Source organism: Ovis aries, chromosome 24 (assembly GCF_016772045.2).
Source record: "Ovis aries strain OAR_USU_Benz2616 breed Rambouillet chromosome 24, ARS-UI_Ramb_v3.0, whole genome shotgun sequence".
NCBI classification, from domain to species: Eukaryota; Metazoa; Chordata; class Mammalia; order Artiodactyla; family Bovidae; genus Ovis; species Ovis aries.
The window spans coordinates 41,384,536-41,405,041 of NC_056077.1; the positions used below are offsets into that span (position 1 = coordinate 41,384,536).

General features: G+C 57.4%; 1 protein-coding gene across 11 annotated transcripts in view; it reads left to right on the forward strand.

The window, feature by feature from the left end:
- Positions 1-20,506, forward strand: part of MAD1L1 (mitotic arrest deficient 1 like 1) — a 293,088-nt gene that overhangs the window by 27,292 nt on the left and 245,290 nt on the right. The window contains exon 1 of one of the 11 annotated variants that reach the window (XM_060406091.1): positions 18,150-18,441. The exons of the other annotated variants lie outside the window; for them this stretch is intronic. The gene's annotated coding sequence lies outside the window, so the exon portion shown is untranslated. Of the gene's footprint in view, positions 1-18,149; positions 18,442-20,506 lie in introns of those variants that run through there. 11 annotated transcript variants of the gene reach the window in all.

A 20,506-nucleotide genomic window follows, 5' to 3' on the forward strand; every position in this document is an offset into this window, starting at 1 on the left:
TGACATTGGCCACCCGCTTCCTGTTTTGAGACTTGTTAAATCCCGAGGACCCAGAGATAATGACTGGGAGGAGCAGCGTGGGCTGGTGGGCAGCCAGTGCAAACCTGTTGGGAAGTCTGTCGAGCCGAGTGTCCGTGTCTGCTCGGCCAGCTTGTCCCCCCTTGGCCTTGTCTGACCCCTGTTTCCAGCACACGGGTCATGTGAGTCAGGGGCAGGTTGGCCTCAGGACTTGAAGGGTGTGAGGGAATGCCATGCATGGGGGAGGCGGGGCCTGGGCACTTGGGCGTGTCGGGGTGAGCAGGGCGGGCGCCTCTGGTGTCTGGAGGGCCTTGTCCCAGGGTCTTGGGGTTGGACGGAGGGAGTCAAGGCGGTGAAGGTCTGTGAGGCACTGAGCGTCTTTTCCTAGAAGTGTGGTCTGGCTGGTGATTTGAAGGTGCTGAACAGGGACACCCTGTGAAGTGTCTGTGATGTCCTTAGGGGTACGTTTAACGAGCTGTGTTTACGGGATCTGTGCGCTGGAAACTGCAAGATATGGCTGAGAACGTAAACTGGGAGCAGGGTCAGTCAGGGCAGACAGGCACCATCGTGCTCAGTATTGTGGAGCTGATTCATAGGTTCCGCGCAGCCCCATTCAGCCCCAGGAGGCTTTTCTGGAGAAATTGATAAACTGACTCTAAAATTTCTACAGAAATGGAAAGGACCTGGAGTGGCTGTCAGGCTTTGGAAGAAGAATGTGTCAGCGGGCTTCCAGAGGGTGACTGCAGGCTCCCTGTGAGCAGCGCTAATCAGGAAGGTTGGTCATAGCATGGATTAAGTCAATGGGGCAGAATAGTCCAGATACTCAGAGTCCATTGATCTCGGTCAAAGGTGACAAGATGGCTCAGGGGGAGAGAGCCTTCGAGCAGATGGTGCTGCCAGCAGGGAGTCTGCAGACATGGGCGCCTCGTAGTGGCCACTGAAGAGTGCAGCGGGCACGGACGCAGGGCAAAGACACTCCTGGAAGCGGCGGTTTGGTGAAGAGTCCTTAGGACACAAAAAGCAAGACATACATGGAGAAGAATTGATGTTAGACAATCAAAATTAAAAACTTTTGCTTTCAAAAAACACTGTTAAAGAAAAAAGGCAAAACGTAGAGTATGACAAAATATTTGCAACATGTGTGTCTGACTGAGGACTTGCGTCCAAAACGCAGAGTAAAACGCTTTCAAATTGAGAAGATAACCACGTTAAGAAAGTGGGTGAAAGGCTTTGGACAGATAACTTTGAGAAGATGTGTGGCGAATAAAGATGTGAAAACCACTTGATGTTGTCAGCACGGAGCACTCGCTCAGGTCCCAGGAAACCCACTCCCCCCCGGGGACGGTGCGGCCAGCAGGCGCCGGCCTGGCCCGGGGTCAGCAGCGGGCGGGGTGCTGTGTACAGCCTTCACTCTGGGCACAAGCTCATTTCTTGAGTTTGTCTAAGGCTGATGGGCAGCTGGGACTACCCCAGGCTCTTCCAGTTTTTCGGGGTCCTGGGGACTTGGAGCGAGTGCTGCAGGAGTGTTGCCGTGGAAGCCAGGTGTGGGCCGCAGAAGGCCAGTTCAGTCCAGTTCAGTCGCTCAGTCATGTCTGACTCTTTGCTACCCCATGAATCGCAGCACGCCAGGCCGCCCTGTCCATCACCAACTCCCGGAGTTCACCCAAACCCACATCCATCGAATCGGTGATGCCATCCAGCCATTTCATCCTCTGTCGTCCCCTTCTCCTCCTGTCCCCAATCCCTCCCAGCATCAGAGTCTTTTCCAGTGAGTCAACTCTTCTCATGAGGTGGCCGAAGTACTGGAGTTTCAGCTTTAGCATCATTCCTTCCAAAGAAATCCCAGGGTTGATCTCCTGAATGGACTGGTTAGATCTCCTTGCAGTCCAAGGGACTCTCAAGAGTCTTCTCCAACACCACAGTTCAAAAGCATCAGTTCTTCGGTGCTCAGCCTTCTTCACAGTCCAACTCTCACATCCATACATGACCACTGGGAAAACCATAGCCTTGGCTAGATGGACCTTTGTTGGCAAAGTAATGTCTCTGCTTTTGAATATGCTATCTAGGTTGGTCATAATTTTCCTTCCAAGAAGTAAGCGTCTTTTAATTTCATGGCTGCAATCACCATCCGCAGTGATTTTGGGGCCCCCCAAAATAAAGTCTGACACTGTTTCTGCTGTCTCCCCATCTTTTTCCCATGCATTGATGGGACCAGATGCCATGATTTTCGTTTTCTGAATGTTGAGCTTTAAGCCAACTTTTTCACTCTCCACTTTCACTTTCATTAAGAGGCTTTTTAGTTCCTCTTCACTTTCTGCCATAAGGGTGGTATCATCTGCGTATCTGAGGTTATTGATATTTCTCCCGGCAATCTTGATTCCAGCTTGTGCTTCCTCCAGCCCAGCGTTTCTCATGATGTCCTCTGCATATAAGTTGAATAAGCAGAGTGACAATATACAGCCTTGATGTACTCCTTTTCCAATTTGGAACCAGTCTGTTGTTCCATGTCCAGCTCTAACTGTTGCTTCCTGGCCTGCATATAGGTTTCTCAAGAGGCAGGTCAGGTGGTCTGGTATTCCCATCTCTTTCAGAATTTTCCACAACTTATTGTGATCCACACAGTCAAAAGGCTTTGGCATAGTCAATAAAGCAGAAAGAGATGTTTTCTGGAACTCTCTTGCTTTTTCCATGATCCAGCAGATGTTGGCAATTTGATCTCTGGTTCCTCTGCCTTTTCTAAAACCAGTTTGAACATCTGGAAGTTCATGGTTCACGTATTGCTGAAGCCTGGCTTGGAGAGTTTTGAGCATGACTTTATTAGCGTGTGAGATGAGTGCAATTGTGTGGTAGTTTGAGCATTCTTTGGCATTGCCTTTCTTTGGGATTGGAATGAAAACTGACCTTTTCCAGTCCTGTGGCCACTGCTGAGTTTTCCAAATTTGCTGGCATATTGAGTGCCGCACTTTCACAGCATCATCGTTCAGGATTTGAAATAGCTCCACTGGAATTCCATCACCTCCACTAGTTTTGTTTGTAGTGATGCTTTCTAAGGCCCACTTGACTTCATATTCCAGGATGTCTGGCTCTAGCTGAGTGATCACACCATCGTGATTATCTGGGTCGTGAAGATCTTTTTTGTACAGTTGTTCTGTGTATTCTTGCCACCTCTTAATATCTTCTGCTTCTGTTAGGTCCCTACCATTTCTGTCCTTTATCGAGCCCATCTTTGCATGAAATGTGCCCTTGATATCTCTAATTTTCTTGAAGAGATCTCTAGTCTTTCCCATTCTGTTCTTTTCCTCTATTTCTTTGCATTGATTGCTGGGGAAGGCTTTCTTATCTCTCCTTGCTCTTCTTTGGAACTCTGCATTCAGATGCTTATATCCTTCCTTCCCTCCTTTGCTTTTCACTTCTCTTTTCACAGCTATTTGTAAGGCCTCCCCAGACAGCCATTTTGCTTTTTTCATTTCTTTTCCATGGGGATGATCCTGATCCCTGTCTCCTGTACAATGTCACGAACCTCCGTCCATAGTTCATCAGGGACTCTATCTATCAGATTTAGGCCCTTAAATCTATTTCTCACTTCCATTGTAGAATCATAAGATATTTGATTTAGGTCATACCTGAATGGTCTAGTGATTTTCCCTACTTTCTTCAATTTTAGTCTGTATTTGGCAGTAAGGAGTTCATGATCTGAGCCACAGTCAGCTCCCGGTCTTGTTTTTGCTGACTGTATAGAGCTTCCCCATCTTTGGCTGCAAAGAATATAACCAATCTGATTTCGGTGTTGACCATCTGGTGATGTCCATGTGTAGAGTCTTCTCTTGTGTTGTTGGAAGAGGGTGTTTGCTATGACCAGTGTGTTCTCTTGGCAGAACTCTATTAGTCTTTGCCCTGCTTCATTCGGTACTCCAAGGCCAAATTTGCCTGTTACTCCAAGTGTTTCTTGACTTCCTACTTTTGTATTCCAGTCCCCTGTAATGAAAGGCCGTCTGTTCTGGGTGTTCACTCCAGAAGGTCTTGGCGGTCTCCATAGAGCCGCTCAGCTTCACTAGCTTCACGCGGTCCTCACCCCCGCCCGGCGGCCCTCCAGGCTTGCCCTGTGGGCTGTCTGGGGCCGCATTTGGTGCCCTAGTTGGTCCCAGGGCTGCCACTCTCAGAGCAGGATTGAGGGCTGCCCCCAGGGCGGGGCTGCTGGCTGATACGGCTCTCACCCTCGTCCGTCTTTCTGGGCAGAAGCTGGTAAATTCCTATGCAATTTTCTAGAAATGCTGTGTGTACGTATGAGCTTTTTTTTCTTCCAGTTTTATTTCAATATCATCAACAAACAACACCATACGAGTTTAAGGCGCACAGCATAATGGTTGGGCTCATCCATCTCATGGAATGATTACCATGGTGAGTTCAGTGGGTGCAGAATGTAAAAATAGGGAAGCAGTGTTGTCTCTGTCGTGTGAGCGCCTCATGTGTCCCCTGCCCCCTCCCAGGAGGCGCTCGCTCGGCACCGTCTCCCTGCAGGCTCGCTGTTCTCAGTGAGCTTTGCCGGTGCCCCCGCCCCGCACAGCCTGGCCTCCTGCGTTGTCAGGCCCCGCGGCGTCCATGGTGCCGGTGGCTCTGATTGACTCGGATCCCCTGCTGATGGCCATCAGGGTGTTTCCAGTGGGGTTGTTTTCCCACCAGTAAGCAGTGTTAGTTTGGTTGGACAAACTCTTAGCAGTAGCTTTTTACCCTAAAAGATACCTGTGTTTGACCGAATTGCCCTCCAAGTGTGTACCTGACCTTTCTGTCACAGGATGAGCACGTCGTCGGTCGCCTGGGGCAGTGTGTGTTCAAAGGCTCTAACAGAGATGGAGTGCAGTCACTGCGGAGGGGAGGGGAGTGCAGTGGCCGCGCCTGTAGAAGCATCTCGGCGGCTCCTCCTGTGGGGGATGCTCACCGAATAGGCACTGAACGCCTGTTGAGCCCCTCTGCCGCCAAACCTCTCATTTCATAGAGGAAACAGCTTGCTTGTGGCCAGGGAGCTGCTGCGCGTCGGCTCCGTCTCCACCCTTTTGTGCCTGAGTCTGGCCCGGTTTCAGTCAGGCTGGGAGGGTGCAGAGCCTGCCAGTGTGAGCGCAGGTGTGATGGAGTGGCCGGCACGGGGCTGCTGGCACCAGGGACACAGAAGGGCGGGCGGGGTTGTTGGCTCTGAAGCCTGGCAGCTGCGGCCCCAAAACTGCTGACCCATCATCTGGAGCGAAGCTGGGAGCTGACAAGTGCTGATCTGGACGTTTCCCAGAAGCATTTGTAGGCTGGCCAGGTGACAAGGCCTGGGTACCGTTCCCCTGATGTGTGAGGCCAATTAGGAGGACGGCACAAGGCATGCATAATCTCCTCCTAAGAACGGATCCTACTGACCAGCTTGGACACTGTTATTACCCTGGTGGCTGTGTTCCCGATTTCTCATTACCTGGGTGCTGGGCTGATCAATACAGGAAGTGCTGTGGGCGCCTGGGGAGGCGGCTGGGTTGTCGGCCATCTCAGTTATTTTAATTGGTCTTGGTGTGGCTTTCTTTAGAAGTTGGAGAGAAGATGGAAGGGGAAAGCTTAGGCCTTTTGGGTGTTTGTGAGCTGGGCCCCTTCGGGTCCTGCAAGCTGATGCCTCCTTCGTCTCGGCCGAGTTCCTATTTATTCTTGGTTCATTCATTCTCTCACATGTTCCCAGCTGTTCTCAGGAATCCTAGGTCTGCAGTGGGGCATTGAACCATGCTTGATTCGCCCTCAGGCCTGTGCGTCTATGAGGTGTTAGCTTCCAGGCCCCTGCAGCCCCAGCTGTGGGCTTCCTCTCCCAGGGGTGCAGGCAGAGTCCGGGGGCTTCGGAACTGATCCCAGAGATTCACCTGCCTGCGGAGGCCGACAGCAGCTGTTCCCGGGGGTTTACTCGCTGTGGGTGCCGAGTCCTCAGCCTCTTTCAGCCTTGGAAGTTGTGTCTTCTGTTCTGGTCGTCCTCAGGCTTCAGACTTGTGACCCAGGAGCCTCTGCCTTTAGAGCCTCTGTGCCCAGATCCAAGGCGCGTTTCATGAACGCTTGGTGGCGAGTGAGGGCATCGCGACAGCCTTGCTTGGCAGATCTGTGGCTTGCTGTGACTTGGGCAGGGCACCCTTTGGCGCTTGGCTGCTGTGGCACAGTCCTGGTGCTGTGCACAGTATGCCCAGTAGGAACCAGAAGACCAGAGTGGCAGGGAGCGTCCTGACAGCGTGCATTCTCTCAGCTGCAGCCCTCTGGGGGCCTCCCGCTCCCTGCCGAGGGCTTCACGTGTGAGTTGGCAGCGTCGTGGCCCAGCCTCTGCCTGCTGGACTTGTGCAGCAAGGTGTGGACAGACCCTGACAGGTTCGCTCAGCCCCAGCGGGAAAGAAACTGCTTTCTTCCCGTGGGGTCTGGGCCGCCGGGAAGCTCTGATGGAGACCCAGCTGGGCACGGCCCCGTCTCCCCGGCTCTGGGCTTTGCAGCGCTGTAGGGAACGTGGTGGAGGAGCGGGCTCCAGAAGCAGCTCTTCCTGGGGGCACCCCTGTGTGTGTTCCCCCAGGCCGAGCAGCAGCCTGTGCTCGGGCAAGCAGGCGGACCTGTGCTGCTCTGCTGCTCACTTGGCTCTTGAGGCACTCCCATCGTTGCACATACGGCTCTTCTACTTCTGTGCCCCCTTTTAAATTCACGTGAAGCTACAGTCTAAAGCCAGGCGGTGAAAGGGTTTAGACCAGGTCAGGCTGCGCTGGATTCCCAGGGGCTTTCTCTGGGGGGTGCGGAGGCAGCTGTGCTGTCCCAGGGGCTCGGACCTGGCAGAGGCTTGCTGAGAGCCAGTCGTGCCCGTGGGCCTCCTGGGGCTGTGGGAGGACCCAGGCCCCTCCCTGGTGGGTGCCAGTGTCCCTGGGCAGAGTGGGGGTGTCCTGAGGGGTCAGAACGTGAGGGGGGCCTGGGGGCTGCACACTCCGTCTGGGGCATCCCCGAGGGCCTACCCCCTTAGAAAGCCACTGCGGCCTTCAGAAGGCCAGTGTCTTGGGCAGGGCAGGGCGGGGCGGGGCAGGGGAGCTTCTGGGACAGTGGGAGGTATTTCAGTCGGCGTGTGCACTTGGGCTTTCCCCTGAGAACCTTGGCTGTCAGCTCTGAGGCTGTGAGGAGAGGCCTGTGCGGTTGTCCAGGGCCTCCTGGGGGTCAGCTGCAGGCAGCCACGGACCTCGTCGACCTTTCCCACGGCCGCTGTTGTTTGTGTCAGAAGCTCGAGCTCTCCTCCCGTGCAGCTCGGCCTCAGTTTCCTGAGTCCAGGGTCAGTCAGTGCCCCGGCCTTCCCCGCCTGGAGCCCGGTGCCCCCTTCCCATGGGTGGCTGGCCGCCTGGGGACCTGGCTCAGATTCTCCAAGACCGGCTGGAGGCCAGGGATGGGCGCGAGGAGTGACCTGGCCTTTGTCAGCAGTGAGGGATCCAGTTGGCGGCTCTTGGGCCTCTGCAGCAGGCAGGCTTTGAGGCAGGGCCCTTGCCCCTGAGTTGCATGCAGAGAACAGGTTCACAACCGTAGGAGGGACGTGAAACGGTCGCTTAAACAGGAGGCCGCTGAGCCCAGGGCTGCTGGGTGGCGGTGGCTGGGCCTGTGCGCTGGCTCTCCCCCAGTGCTGCTCCCTCCTCGCCGTCCTGCAGGCTCCCGAGCTCCCTGCTGTCAGGAGCTCTGCTCGTGGTTGGGCTGAGGCAGCCCGCGGGAGCTCTGACACGCGCCTGGGCCCCGCCCGGTGACTGGGCCAGCCTCAGCAGCAGGCAGGCTCTGGCTGCCGCCTTGGGTGAGCTGCCTGAGGGGACTGTGCCTTGGCAGATGGGCGTGTCCCGGGGAAGAGAAGGGAGACGGAGCGACAGGAAGTGTCCCGGGCGCAGGTGCTGCTGGGGAGTCGGGGCTGGAGCAGGGAGCACCCTCTGGAGCTGGAGTCGCTGCCCTGAGTCTCCCAGTGGCGGGACCACAAGGTCCTTCCCTGGCCTGTCTTGGGTGTGCCCGGGGCTGTGGGTGGTGGTTGTCCTGAGTGGGCGGCCCTCCCTGGGGACCCTCGACCCCGGGCAGGGCTCTGGTCCCGGCTTCTGCCCTGTGTCTTGTGGGGGTTGCTGCTGTGGAGGCTGTGTCTCCAGAGGCCTCGGGAGCTTGCTGTCCCCTTCAGTGGGGGACATCTGCCCTAAGGCGCTTGGTGTCCCTGGGCCTGTCAGGCACACCTGTGTCGGCCCCCTCCTGGCCCGGGCTGGCCCTTGGGCTGACCGTCTGTCCTCATTCCTCCATCCCAGGGAGCTGGGGGTGTGGCCGGCATGGGGGGCAGTGGGCAGCCCTCCGGGTGCGGCCAGCTGTGATGTGATGGCCCATGCCTGTAGCGGGGACGTGGGGCCTTGCTCTTCACGGTGCCGTGACCAGGGCATCCGAGAAGGAATAGCTGTGCCTTCCTTCCCTTCTTGGCCCCTGAGACGGTCACCGGGGAAGCAGCCCCAGGCATGACGCTGGGCAGCCCCTTGGCTTGGGGGGCCGCGAGGGAGACCTGGCTCCCCGCCCCAGCTCCTGGGGCCGCCGAGGGCGTCTGCAGACTGGCGCAGTACCTTGGGGGAGCTGGGCTCTCGCCCCGGGACTGGGCCTGGGTTCCTGCTCTACGGTTTGGCAGGAGGTGGCTGCCAAGCACAGGTGGCAGGGTGTCTGTCTCGGGCCCTTCCCTGGCCCGGGGCTGGGGCTGTGGCCCACGGTTTGTGTCCGGCACTCCAGACTCTCCGTGAGCGTTTCCCCCACTGAAGACCATGTGCTCCAGACCTCAGCGCTGTGGCGGGCCTTTGGAAGGTGTTTCCTGTATTGTGCTCTTGGGGATGCCAAGTGTTTGGGGTGCAGGGTGGCCAGCTCCTGGCCTGGGCCTCAGGGTCTGAGAGCAGGCTGTCACTCAAGCAGCGATGGGGCTCGCCTGGAGGGTGGGCTTGGCTGTCAGACGGTGGCGCGCTCAGCTGGTGGGGGTGGGGGCACTCTGAGGAGAGAGCAGCAGGGCCGTGCTGCCTTGGCACAGACCCCGGTGCCCCCGGGGCTCAGGGAGAGAGGGCACAGATGTGCCTGGCAGGCTTCCTTCCTGTTCTGTCTTCACCCTGACTCGGGAGCAGAAGATGCCAGAGAGACTTGGGAGACACCACCCCCGCCTCGCTGGCACCTGTGGGGAGCTGCGTGGAGCGCATGCTACCCTCCTGCGGGGTGTCTTCCCTCTCCAGCCTGACAAAGAACTCAGGTCGGCTTCCTGAGCTCACAGAGGTGTTCCTGTGTGTGGACCTGCCAGTAGAGGCTGCGATCGGCAGGTCTGAGTGACGCCTGGGCCCCGTCACCCGCCCCAGGCGGCTGCTTGGCTGGCCTGGAGCCCCTGGCGGTGCCGGGGAGGTTCTCCGTGGCCCTGCATCTGAGGATGGGAGGCTCAGTGTGTGGCTTAGGCTGGCGCTGAGGCTGCAGCATCTTCACAGGCACCCTCGCTGCTGCGTGCTGACCCCGGCCTCATGGCGCTGTGACCGTGGGTGTTGGGGCCTCTGCGTGTCCTCATGCAGCACAGGCCAGTGCGCCCACCGCATGGAGGCCGTCGGGGCGAGAGGGGCCTGGGCCAGGGTGCTGCTGAGTCCGGCAGGGCTGGCTTTCAGACGGTCCTCTCTCACGAGGCTTTATCCGAGACGCGCAGGGGAGGGACTCCAGTGGAGGAAAGCGGGCTGCTGACAGTTGAGAGTGGTTCCCAGACACGCAGAACTAATCTTAAGCCTGGAGAACACCCCGCAGAAAGCGGGAAGGCCCAGCCTGGCGCTTGCCTGAAGTTGGCATTGAGGGTTGTTTGGGAGGGGGCTGGTGGGACCTGCTGGGGAGCTGGGACATCGTGCGTCCCTGGTGGGGCCAGTGTCCTGTTGGGGGACGTTCAGGTCAAGTTCTGAGGGGAAGTGTGTGCCGCGGAGCGGGTGAGTGGAGATGGAGTTGGGGTGGAGGGCCGAGCGAAACCGGAGAGTGGGCCCTGGGGCCGGGAGGGCCCCCGCTGCCAGGTGGGCCCTGGACGAGTTTGGAGGTTTCTCCGATAAAGCTTGTTGGGAGTTGCTGTCAACTTCTTGCCTTCACCCTGCCCTGACCTCCCAGCCCCTGCAGCAGAGCTTGACCCATCCCATGTCCCTGACCTACGTGTGGCATCCCCGGGGGTGTGGGGAGAGAGAGTGCAACCCAGTCCCCTCTGCCTCGTCAGTGAGGGGAGCCCCCTGCACTCACGTGAGAGCCCTGAGCCCACGCGGGTCCTGCAGGGAGCCTTCAGGACCAGGCTGGGCTGAGGGGAGTGCAGGGTGGGCACCGTGGGGATCTCTGATGAAAACTCCCTTTCCTGCAAGGCTCCAAGGAGCTGGAGCTGAACGAAGGAGACCCTGAAATAGCACCTCCGCTCCGCCCGCTTTGTCCTCAGCGACCTGGGGGTGGGTGTCCAGCTGACCCGAGGGGCAAGCAGAGCCCTGGGCGCCCAGTCCCTGAGGGGGCGGCTTCTGGGGGCCAGTGCCTCCCGCTCACCTCAGGGGGCTGCTGGCGGCTGCTGCCTGAGGTGCTTCGTTTGGTTGAGAACCTGAGGCTTCTGCGGGGAGGGGAGGGGCCCGAGCCGCGGCTCCCGGCTCCCGAGAGGCAGCGGGTGGGCTCCGTCTGAGCAAGGCCTGTCCAGCCTCGTAGCTGTCTCCCTTCCTTCCCAACCCGGGGCTGTGGCTGCAGGAGCCGGCTTGTGAGCAGCCTCGGGTCTATTAGCGCTGATACGGGGGCGCCCCCGGCCTGCTCCGGGAAGTGGCGCGTGCAGCTGCGTACCAGCCAGAGACAGGGCCGCTCAGGAGTCTCTTGTCTCAGGCAGTTGCAGCGAGGGTGCGTGGGGTGGAAGGGGTCGCATCCTGAAGGGTTTGGGTCACGCTGTGGGGTTTGGGCTTCCTCCTACCGTGGACAGGTGGGCCTCTCTCCTCCCTGCTGTCATCACGAGAGGCCTGGGTCCTTGGCTGGGCCCCGCCTGGCGGAGGTCTCGGCCGCTGTCTGAGGCACTGCAGGTTCCCAAGCCCCGCGGCGCCAGGAGGGCGCAGGTGTTCCCACTGGATCAGGGTGTCCTGTAGGGTTTGCTGGGACGGATTGTGTTAGTCTTGTGGTGGTGGACAGTTGAGGGGGCGGCTCTCCTGCCTGGAGGTCTTGGAACTCATGAAGGTGTCTCCTGGTCAAGGCCAGTTTCTCTCCATCCGTCCTTCTGGTTTCCCTTCGGGTTGGTGCCCGTCCTCCTGAGCCGTCCGTCATCTGCTGAGAGAGTGGCGACTCTGGGGAGAGGCGCGCACGCGCTCCTTCCTCGCACTCTAAGTTGCGGACCTGCTGTTCGCTGGACGTTGCGGGTCTGAGTCACACGCTGCAGCTCTGTGCTCGTGGGACAGACAGGCTTGTAACGGCAACACTGGCGGGGGGCCTGGCGAGGTGAAGCTGGGTCTGTGCAGAGAATGCGAGACCGTGGCATTTTCAGGGAGCACTCAGCTGAGCAGGAGACGAACTTCAGCTGCAGCTTTGCTGCACTTGAGTGCTGCGGTGGGCAGAAGGCCAGACGTCTCTCTGGTCTGGAAGTTGGAGGCTGACTCGAGGCCCCGAAGCTTGTCTGTCTGAAGGTGGTCTCCGCTCTGAAGGGGGTCTTCAGAGCAGGGCCCCACCCGTGCTGGCAGCGGCTCATCTGAGGAGAGCTGCGGGGGGCTGTCCACGCCCGTGCACGCGGGTCCTGCTCGCCCGCCACCCGGTGCCGTGGACGAGGCGGCTGCTGCTCCGTCCGCTCGGCAGAGGAGGGGCCGGACGACGCGAGGGCTCCCTGGCCAGGGTCGCGCAGTGTCTGTGGCGCCTTTGTGGGGCCGCTTGGCTGGGCCTGGCCTGGCGGGGGAGCTCTGCCCTGCATGACCTCGGTCCATCTGGCTGGCCACATGGTGCCTGCAGCTGGAGCCTGTGCCTTTGTGAGCCTGCCCGCCTGCTGCTGGCGCTCAGACTTCTGCTGGAGAGCTGCCCGCCCGTTTGGCCCAGGCAGCGCTCAGCCCACAGCGGGCAGGAAGCCCACGGCTGATAGCCGCTCTTTCAGACCTGACGGCTCCCAGTGCACTGGGGCTCGGAGGTCCTGCCGGCCTGAGAGCTGGGTGGGGGGGGTGGTGTCCGACTTCTGCCTTTGTTCAGGCTGACCCCTCTGGGCTGCGGGGTGAAGGAAGACGGCGGTCGCTCGGGAGGGGGATGGGTAACTTCTGAGGCCGCAGCACAGTCCTGTCTTGCTCAGGAAGATGGCTGAGGTAGAAGGGTGGCCGTTTTTATTACATGCAAACGACTCTTCAGTTTTGTGGAACCAGACGGCCCTCCCACGGCGAGGCCGGAAGGCTTTTCCCTCGTCTGGTCTCTTCTGAGTGCTGTGGTTTGCTCCTCGAGGGTTTGTGGGTCTGTGTGGAGCGTTCAGACAGCGTCCGGCTCCCACTTGCTCTTCCCGTTCTGTGTTGCTAGGCGCCTCCTGCGTCGCGCTTGCTTGGGCTGGGCAAGTTGCGTGTTGGGTCTGGAGGGGGCGCCTGTCACCAGAGCTCGTCTTCTGTCTCCTCTTGCGCGGGCGCCTCGTTTCATGGCGCATCGCTTCACTGCGCGTTGCAGACACTGCATTTTTGCAGACTGAAGGTCTGTGGAAACGCTGTCTAGCGCCATCTATCCAACAGCGTTGCGTTCTCATGGAGGCGAGCGCACTGTGGTTCCGCGTGTGGCAGGCCGCGCAGCACAGTGTGCCCATGACTCACACTCACGGGAGCCAAGGAGCTCGCGGGGCTTGTTGTTGCCGCCCTCACCTTGCTGTAGCTGCCGGAGTGAGAGCCACAGTCTCCCCAGGTCTGCTGTGGGAGGGTCAGGCTTTTCCTGCTAGGCTTCGTTGGGAAGAGAGTCACTGGAAGCTGCTGCTGGTGTTTCCCTCAGTTGGGGCATTTTTATTATTTACTAGAGGCGACCCGCTCCAGTACTCTTGCCTGGAAAATCCCATGGACAGGGGAGCCTGGAAGGCTGCAGTCCATGGGGTCCCTAGGAGTCCGACGTGACTGAGCAACTTCACTTTCACTTTTCACTTTCACACATTGGAGAAGGAAATGGCAACCCACTCCAGTGTTCTTGGCTGGAGGATCCCAGGGACGGGGGAGCCTGGTGGGCTGCCGTCTGTGCGGTTGCTCAGTCGGACATGACTGAAGCGGCAGCTTAGCAGTTAGAGCTTGGTTGCAGCGCCGGAGAGGCCCCCTAGGGGTCACTGCTAAGCCATCAAAGCGCGAGTCTTCAGATGCAGGCTCGGGAGCAGAATGCGCTTTCTCTTGTCTTATCCAGTCAGTCGACTAGAGCTCTCACAGTTATACAGTCAGGACCTGTGATGGTGGGTTTATAGCAGTGGCTGGCAATGTGTTTTTCCTGTAAAGAGCCAGGTAGTAGACATGGAAGGCTTTGTGGTCCATGAAGTCTCTGTAGTAAGTGTTTAGCTCTGTCTTTGCGACACAGGATAGGGTGGCCAGCCCTCCCGTTTGGCCCGGGATGTGGGACTCTTCATGCTTGAACTAGGGTGGTCCTGGACAAAACAGAACTCTCAGTTATCCAGCGGGAAAGCTGCTGCGTGGTGTGTGAGTGAGTAGGTGTGGCCACGTTCTAGGAGAGCTTTATTGTTTAAAAGAGATGGCGGCGGGGTCTGCCTGGAGGCCACAGTGGGCTGAGCCCTGCCTTAAGGTCCAGGCCGGGCCATTTGGTTTAAAGAACCGGCCCAGAGCCCTGCTCACTGCTTTCCCTGTGGCTTTCTGCTCATGCAGGGGCATGGCATAGCTTTCTCCTCTTTTCTGGTTTGGGAGAGTCTGGCTGCGGACGTGGCCTTGTTTGGGGTGGTTATTGGAAGTGGGCCTGGTGCAGGTTCGGGCACCTGCGTCTCAGGGGCAGCACCTGCCCTGCGGCCTCTGGCGCTGGGCCCGAGCTCTCGCTCAGGGTGGGAGATGCCTGCAGGACGGGCTCCTCCAGGTCAGAGCCCTGGAGCAGTTCACTCCCAGGGCCTGCGGTGAGGCGCGGGGCCCTCCTTTCTGTCTGCCGTCTTCCTGGTAGCCGAGTTCCCAGCAGAGGCTTGTTGAGCAGGTGGGTGGGGCAGATGCCCAACTGGAGAGGCCACGGAGACCGCTGAGCGCCATCCCTGCCCCAGCGCTGAGCTCAGTGTTGCCTTGTTTTGGGGGCCGAGGGGGCTCGGCCTTGCCTGGCCCAGGGTGGGGAAGCCGTCCTGTCAGGCTTGGACTGGGTGTCCCCTGTCTCACTCCTTGGTGGCTGGGCGGGTGAGCGTGCTGGGTCGGACCTGGGGTCCAGCTTCGGAGGGAAAGGACAGACTCAGGGCCCGCAGTGGCATCCAGGGCTCTCCGTCCCCGCCTTCCTAGGCCCCCCTGGGCCCGGACCCTGACCGTGGAGCAGGCCGCCGCTCCGTCTGTCTGTCTGGACGGGAACGAGTTGCTTTTGCTTCCATCAAGAGCATGAACACGGCTCTGGGTACTTCCGTTTACTGACAACCCTTGCCAAATTAATTTTATTTAATTATCTCCCAGGGCTAAACTTGAATACATTTTGTGTTAAATTCACAGTTTTCCTTTTTCTAAATGAAATGGACTTAATATCCTTGTTAAAATCTGATTAAAACTAAAATTGAGTTTTTTGAAGTCTGATTATTCCATGAAATGGAATTTTTAAACCTAATTACGGATGGATTTGCATATACTTCTCAGCACCATTGAAAAGAAAGTTGAAATAAATTTATTAATGACATCCTTTCTGTCGTTTCCTTGGGGCATGACGTGAGTGTCAGAGCAGAGGCAGGTGGGGAGAAAGCCACCTTTCTTCCCCCCGTTCCTCAGGAGGGATTTGTCTTCAGCTTTATTCCTTGGAGAGTCAGTTCCCAGTGACTGTGCACTCCGCCTCATTTCCATTCCGCCCTTTGCTAATCTACCAGCTTCATAGTTGATAGTCTTTCTGCGGCTCCTGGATTCAAAGCTCTTATCTTGGAGGAGGAGCGTGGGAGGAGGGGATAATGATTGTAGTCTCAGGGGGTCCCCCTTTCAGCCCCAAATATGGGTTTATAATTAATAAGCTGCCTTCATCCTAATTCCGTGTTACAGGGGTGTTATTAAAAGTGAGAATAAACTCGCTCTCTGTGGCCACCTGGGAGTGGGCGCGGGGTCTCCAGAGGGCCACTCCTCACCCTTGGAGAGACCGCCTTCTGGGGGGCCATTTCCCGTGCGCCGGCTGGAGCCACGCCGCCCGCCTCTGTGGACTTGCCAGCGACTGTGTGGCTGGCAGACCCCCGTCCTGATCCTCAGGCGCTCCGTCCACGAGGGAGACCGCCACTTGTGCTTCCTTGAGCTCTTGCCCTTCCCTCCGTTACTGGTCCATGCTTCGTGGGTACCGGGAAGGTGACTGTGTGCGTGGTCCTGTGACGGGGCAGAAGGCGTGAGCCAGGGTGACTGAGCCGCTGCTGGGTCAGTCCTGCTGTACCCCAGCTGACGACCACCCTGCAAGGGTGCGTGTCCAGATCTTTAAGAGAAACTGAGAACATGGATTTTTAAAAGCGCCAGCTGGGCCCACGGAGCCGTATTTGAAGGTGACGCGTGTGCAGCTTGGTTAGGGAGCACGGGCGGCCTACGTCTCAGCCACACTGTCTGCCAGCCTCCCGCAGCGCCCATCCTCGCCACGCCCGCCTCTCTGGCCCCGTGTGTGTCCTGGGCCCTCCTGCCCCCAGGCTTTCGCGCTTACTGGGGCCTCTGGGAACAGTCTTCAGTCTTGTCTCTGTGTCTGAATTACAGTCAAGCCCCGGGGGTTGGAGGGCACGTTTCTCACTGATTCCGAGGTGAGCAGGAGGCCCAGGCTGGACAGGATAGGGAGGGCTGGGGGAAGGTGTAGGCTTTTTAAAGAACATTTGTTTCATTTTTTGCTCTGCTTCCTAGTGGGAGAACTTGTCTTGTAGGCGCTTTGTGAATGAATCCGTGAGGAGTAGAGGCTTGGGGCTGTGCACTCTGTCTTGGTGATGGGCTGGGGGTGGAAGGGCTTCTGTGTGGGGCTGTGGTGGAGCCTGGTAAACACCAGGATCACATTTGCTGCTCTGTTTTCAACTTGACCTCTTAGAAACCGCCTCAGGTCATCATGGAGAGGGGGGCAGTCTGTGTGGAGGAGACGATTACAGGCTGTCTCTGGTGGAGCCACTTCCTTGGCTGAGCTCCTCATCTGCAGGATGGAGCTGATTCTGCCCGCCTCCCGGGGTCTTGGAGATGGGAGGTGATGGAGACGCGGTAGTGGCCCGTTGCCGTGCGGCAGACTCTGCCCCAAGACCTTGATGTCTCGGGTCTCCATGGGTCATGAATCTGTAGGACTCTGGATCTCTCACGAGGCCACACGCACCTCAAGGCTCCAGTGCAAGGCTCCGTTCCTCACTCACTCGCACGTGGGCGGGACTCAGGGCCTGGTGGCTGTTGGCCTGAGGCCTCCTGTCCGCTGCCGCGGGGGCCCTCCCCGGCGCGTCCCTAGCAGGACTGTGTGGCCGCTGGCCTGGCCTGATCAGGGTGGAGTGGGCAGCCGTGCTTCGTGCCCTGGCCACAGAGGAGCTGCCCCAGTTTAGCCAGGCTCACGTCACCAGAAGCAAGTCCGTCAGTCCTGTCTACGCTGGGGGAGACGGCTGCAGGGGGTGAATTCCAGGAGGTGGGGATCTGGGGAGCCGCGTCAGAAGCTGCCTTCCACTGCATGTGTATTTGGAGGACCGCGTTAGAAAGGGATTATACTAACGGTTAAAAAGAGCAATTTTAGTTGTGATGGCACAGAAAAATTTGTGTGTTTTAGAAAGCAATTTTACAAATGTTTTACCCTACAGTTCTGAGTTGGAGTGTTTACTGTGTGCGCTCTGAGGCTTGGGAGAGTCTCACTGTGGCCCCTGTCAGTCTCTGGGCTGTTTCCCCAGGGAGGGTCATCGAACCGCAGCAAGCCGCTGCAGAGGCCCCGGCGAGGCCTGGACCCCGCGCTCCGCCTCGTGAGGGGCGGCTGGCGACGCAGGTCTCGCCTTCCCATCTGCTCCATCGCACGCACTCGCCGCCAGCCGTCCCGCGCGCCTGCTTTCCGGCCCCGCCGCGCGCGCTGACTCCCCAGTGCGGATTCGAGCAGGAGTGATGAGGCCGGAGCCGCGCCTGGTGGCCAGTCTTCGAGGGGGAGCCTTCGGCTTTTGGTCATCGAGTGTGATGTTGGTTTTAGGTTCTTGGGATGCTGCTTCTCAGGGTAAGGAGGCTTTATTTTATTCGTTGCTGAAAGTTGTTGCTTTAAAATTATGACTGAGTTTTGACTATCATCAGATGCTTTTCACGCCTCTGTTGGGATGAGGAGGAGGGCTTTATTCAGCGTTCTGTAATGTAGTTAGGGTATCAGGTGGCGTTCTTCCAGTGCTTAACCAGCCTTGCAGGGATAAAACCCCCCTCCCTGACAGTGGTATGTTATTCTTTTGATATGCTAGTATTTCATTAAGTTTCTTTGCTTCTCTGTTCTTGAGGAGTATGCTTTATAGTTTTCTTGTAATATCTTAATCTGGTTTTGACATCAGGGTAATTTTGGCTTCGTGAAATCAGTTGGTAAGGATGTCCTCTTTTCTTAGAAAAGTTTATATATAATAGTCATTATTTCCTAATTAAATGTTTGATGGGATTTACCAGTGAAGCCATCTCTGGGCCTCTACTTCTCTTTGTAGCAAGGTTTTTACTGCAAACGTAGTCTCTTTAGTGGGTGTGGACTGCCCTGTTAACTGTTGTTTCCAGGGTGAGCCCCCTCCTTCCCCTCCTCCCTCCCTGTGCTGTTTCACACTCTCCAGCAGCACACAGGAGCTCCAGTTTCTTCCCAGAAGCTTCTTCTCTGTTGGTATGTCTTGCTAACAGACGTTTCCATGGACGTGCAGGTGTCCCCACTGTGGTTCTGGTCTCCATGTCCCTCACGATAGTCAGCGGCGAGCATCCTTTCAGGGGCTTCTCGGCCGTGTGTCTGTCTGTCTTTGGAGACATGTCTGTTCACGTCCCAAGCCACTTTTTAAATCGCGTTGTTTTCTTGACGTTGGTTTGTGAGGATTCCTGATGCATCCTGGGTATTAACTCGGCCCTCACCAGCTGTGTCTGTTCTCGCCAGTCTGTGGGCTGCCGTTTCACTCCCTCGAGAGGGTTCTTTGTGCAGAAGGTTTCGGTTGAAGCCCGGCTCACCTGTTTTTCCACTTGCTGTCTGTGTTCTTGGTGTCACAGCCGAGAAACCGTCGCCTAATCGAGTGTCGGGAGAGGCTCCCCGTGCCGTCGTCTACGAGCTGTCTGGTTTTAGCTCCTTGGGCTGCTTCCGGTTTGTTCCTGTACGTGGTCTCAGGTGAGGGTCCAGACGCCGTCTCAGTCTCCCTGGCCTTTGTTGGAAACTGCCCTCCCTCATTCAGGAGTTTCGGCTCTCTGGTCAGAAGCATCTGGCCGTGTGTGCTGGGGTTCGTTTCTGGGCTTTCTGTTCTGCCCCACTGGTCTGTGTGCTGCCTTTATGCCAGGACCACTCTGTTTTGATCACTGTGGCTTTGTAATAAGTTTTGAAATCAGCAAATATGAGTCTCCAACTTGATCTTTTTTTTTTTTTTTCAAGATTGTTTTGGCTAATCTGGATCCCTTGAGATTTTATGTGAATTTTAGGGTGGAGTTTTATTCCTCTGCAGAAGTGTGATTGGGCTTTGGAAGGGATTGCTTGGACTCTAGTTGTTTTCTTTGAAGTGAGAGACATAAGTCAGCTCATTTTTGAGAAGATGGCTACCGAATACTCGAGCTTGAGTAATTGCTGTTTGCCATTAATTTTTTTCATGTAAAATATTTTTTCCCCTTAAAAAGTGGATCTTAAATCATGGTGCTATTCAGTATAGACTTTTATTTATTTTTTAAAAAATTATTAGAAAACTAGCCTTTGTTCTTGTCTGTGCTGGGTGTCTGTTGCCTCGTGGGCTTGTCCCCAGCTGTGGCGAGAGGGGCCCAGCCTCTGGGCACGGAGCCCAGGCCCTCACTGGGGGCTTCCTTGTTATGGAGCCCGGGCCCTCACTGGGGGCTTCTCTTGTTATGGAGCCCGGGCCCTCACTGGGGGGCTTCTCCTGCTGTGGAGCCCGGGCTCTAGGGCTCTTGGACTTCCGTAGTTGGAGCGCGTGGGCTCAGAAGGCGCTGCTCACGGGCTCCAGAGCACAGTCTCAGCAGTTGTGCCACACAGACCCGGTAGCTCCGTGGCGCGTGGGATCTTCCTAGATCAGGAATCGAACCCACGCTTCCTGTGTTGGCTGGTGGGACTCTCCACCACGGAGCTACAAGGGAAGCCCAGGATAGGCCGTTTTAGACGGCAGGGCTGCCTCCTCCGAATCTGCGCTGCTGCCCTAGTCTTCCAGGCTCTCGGCCACTCTTCCCACCTGGGACCTGGGTCTCACAGGTGCTGCCCCCTGGCCGTGGGCTCGCTGAGACAGAGTGGCGGCCTCGTGGTAGCGGAGATCCCTGCCAGTGGTGGGAGGGCACATTCTTGCCTTTATCCAGATTAGGACAGGAGTCCCCCCCAGTCCCACCAGCATCCTGGGATTAAAGGTGGGCTCTGCTTCCCAGAAATCTGAAAGCTGATGACTTCCGGGAATGCCTGTGTATTGCTACATCTCGCTCACTTCCTTTGACAGAGGCATTCAGTGTGGCCTTAAAAAAAGGAAAAAATTTTTCAATTCCTTTAAAAATGTTTAATTGAGGATAATGATACAGTGAAAGGATTGACCCTAAGTTTTGAAATTGTGTCACCTGTCAGCCAGCCCCTCAGTGAAGGTCACGGAGTTTCTGTAGGCTCAGAGATTTTCCTGTCTCTTCCCGTCGACTCCTAGCCCAGGGGCGCCACTGCTCTCGGCTCCGTGCCTGTAGGCTGGCTCTGTCTGTTCTTCAGTTGTGAGCGAATGCAGCGGCAAGCGTGTGTGTCGCTTCATTGCTGTCTGGTTCTGCCTGGGGCTCCTGGGGCTGCGATGAAGCTGAGGCAGCAGAGGCTGGGGGCTGCCTGGTCCCTCGATACGGCTCAGAGCGAGCCCCTCCAGCACCCCTCTCCTTCACCCCGTCCCCCGCCTGACTCTGGCATCTGAGGCCCAGCCTCGGCCCTTCTGCTCGGTGCTGGAAGCAGAGGCTGCGTGGCCTGTCCCTCTGTGCACGTCCAGACTGTCTGCAGGTGCTGGCTGCTGTGCACGAAGCTGCTGTGCACACTCACAGCCGGGTCTGTGCACACTTGTGCTGCTACTTCTCTCGGGTCAGTTCCCGAGAGCACGTGAGTACACCAGGTGTCTTCCAGCATGGCTGTGTGAGTTTACTTGCCTGTCCACGTCAAATGGGAGTTCCTGTTGCATCATAGCTTCACCAAACTTGAGCTGTTTAAAAAGAAATTGTGGTTATTCCAG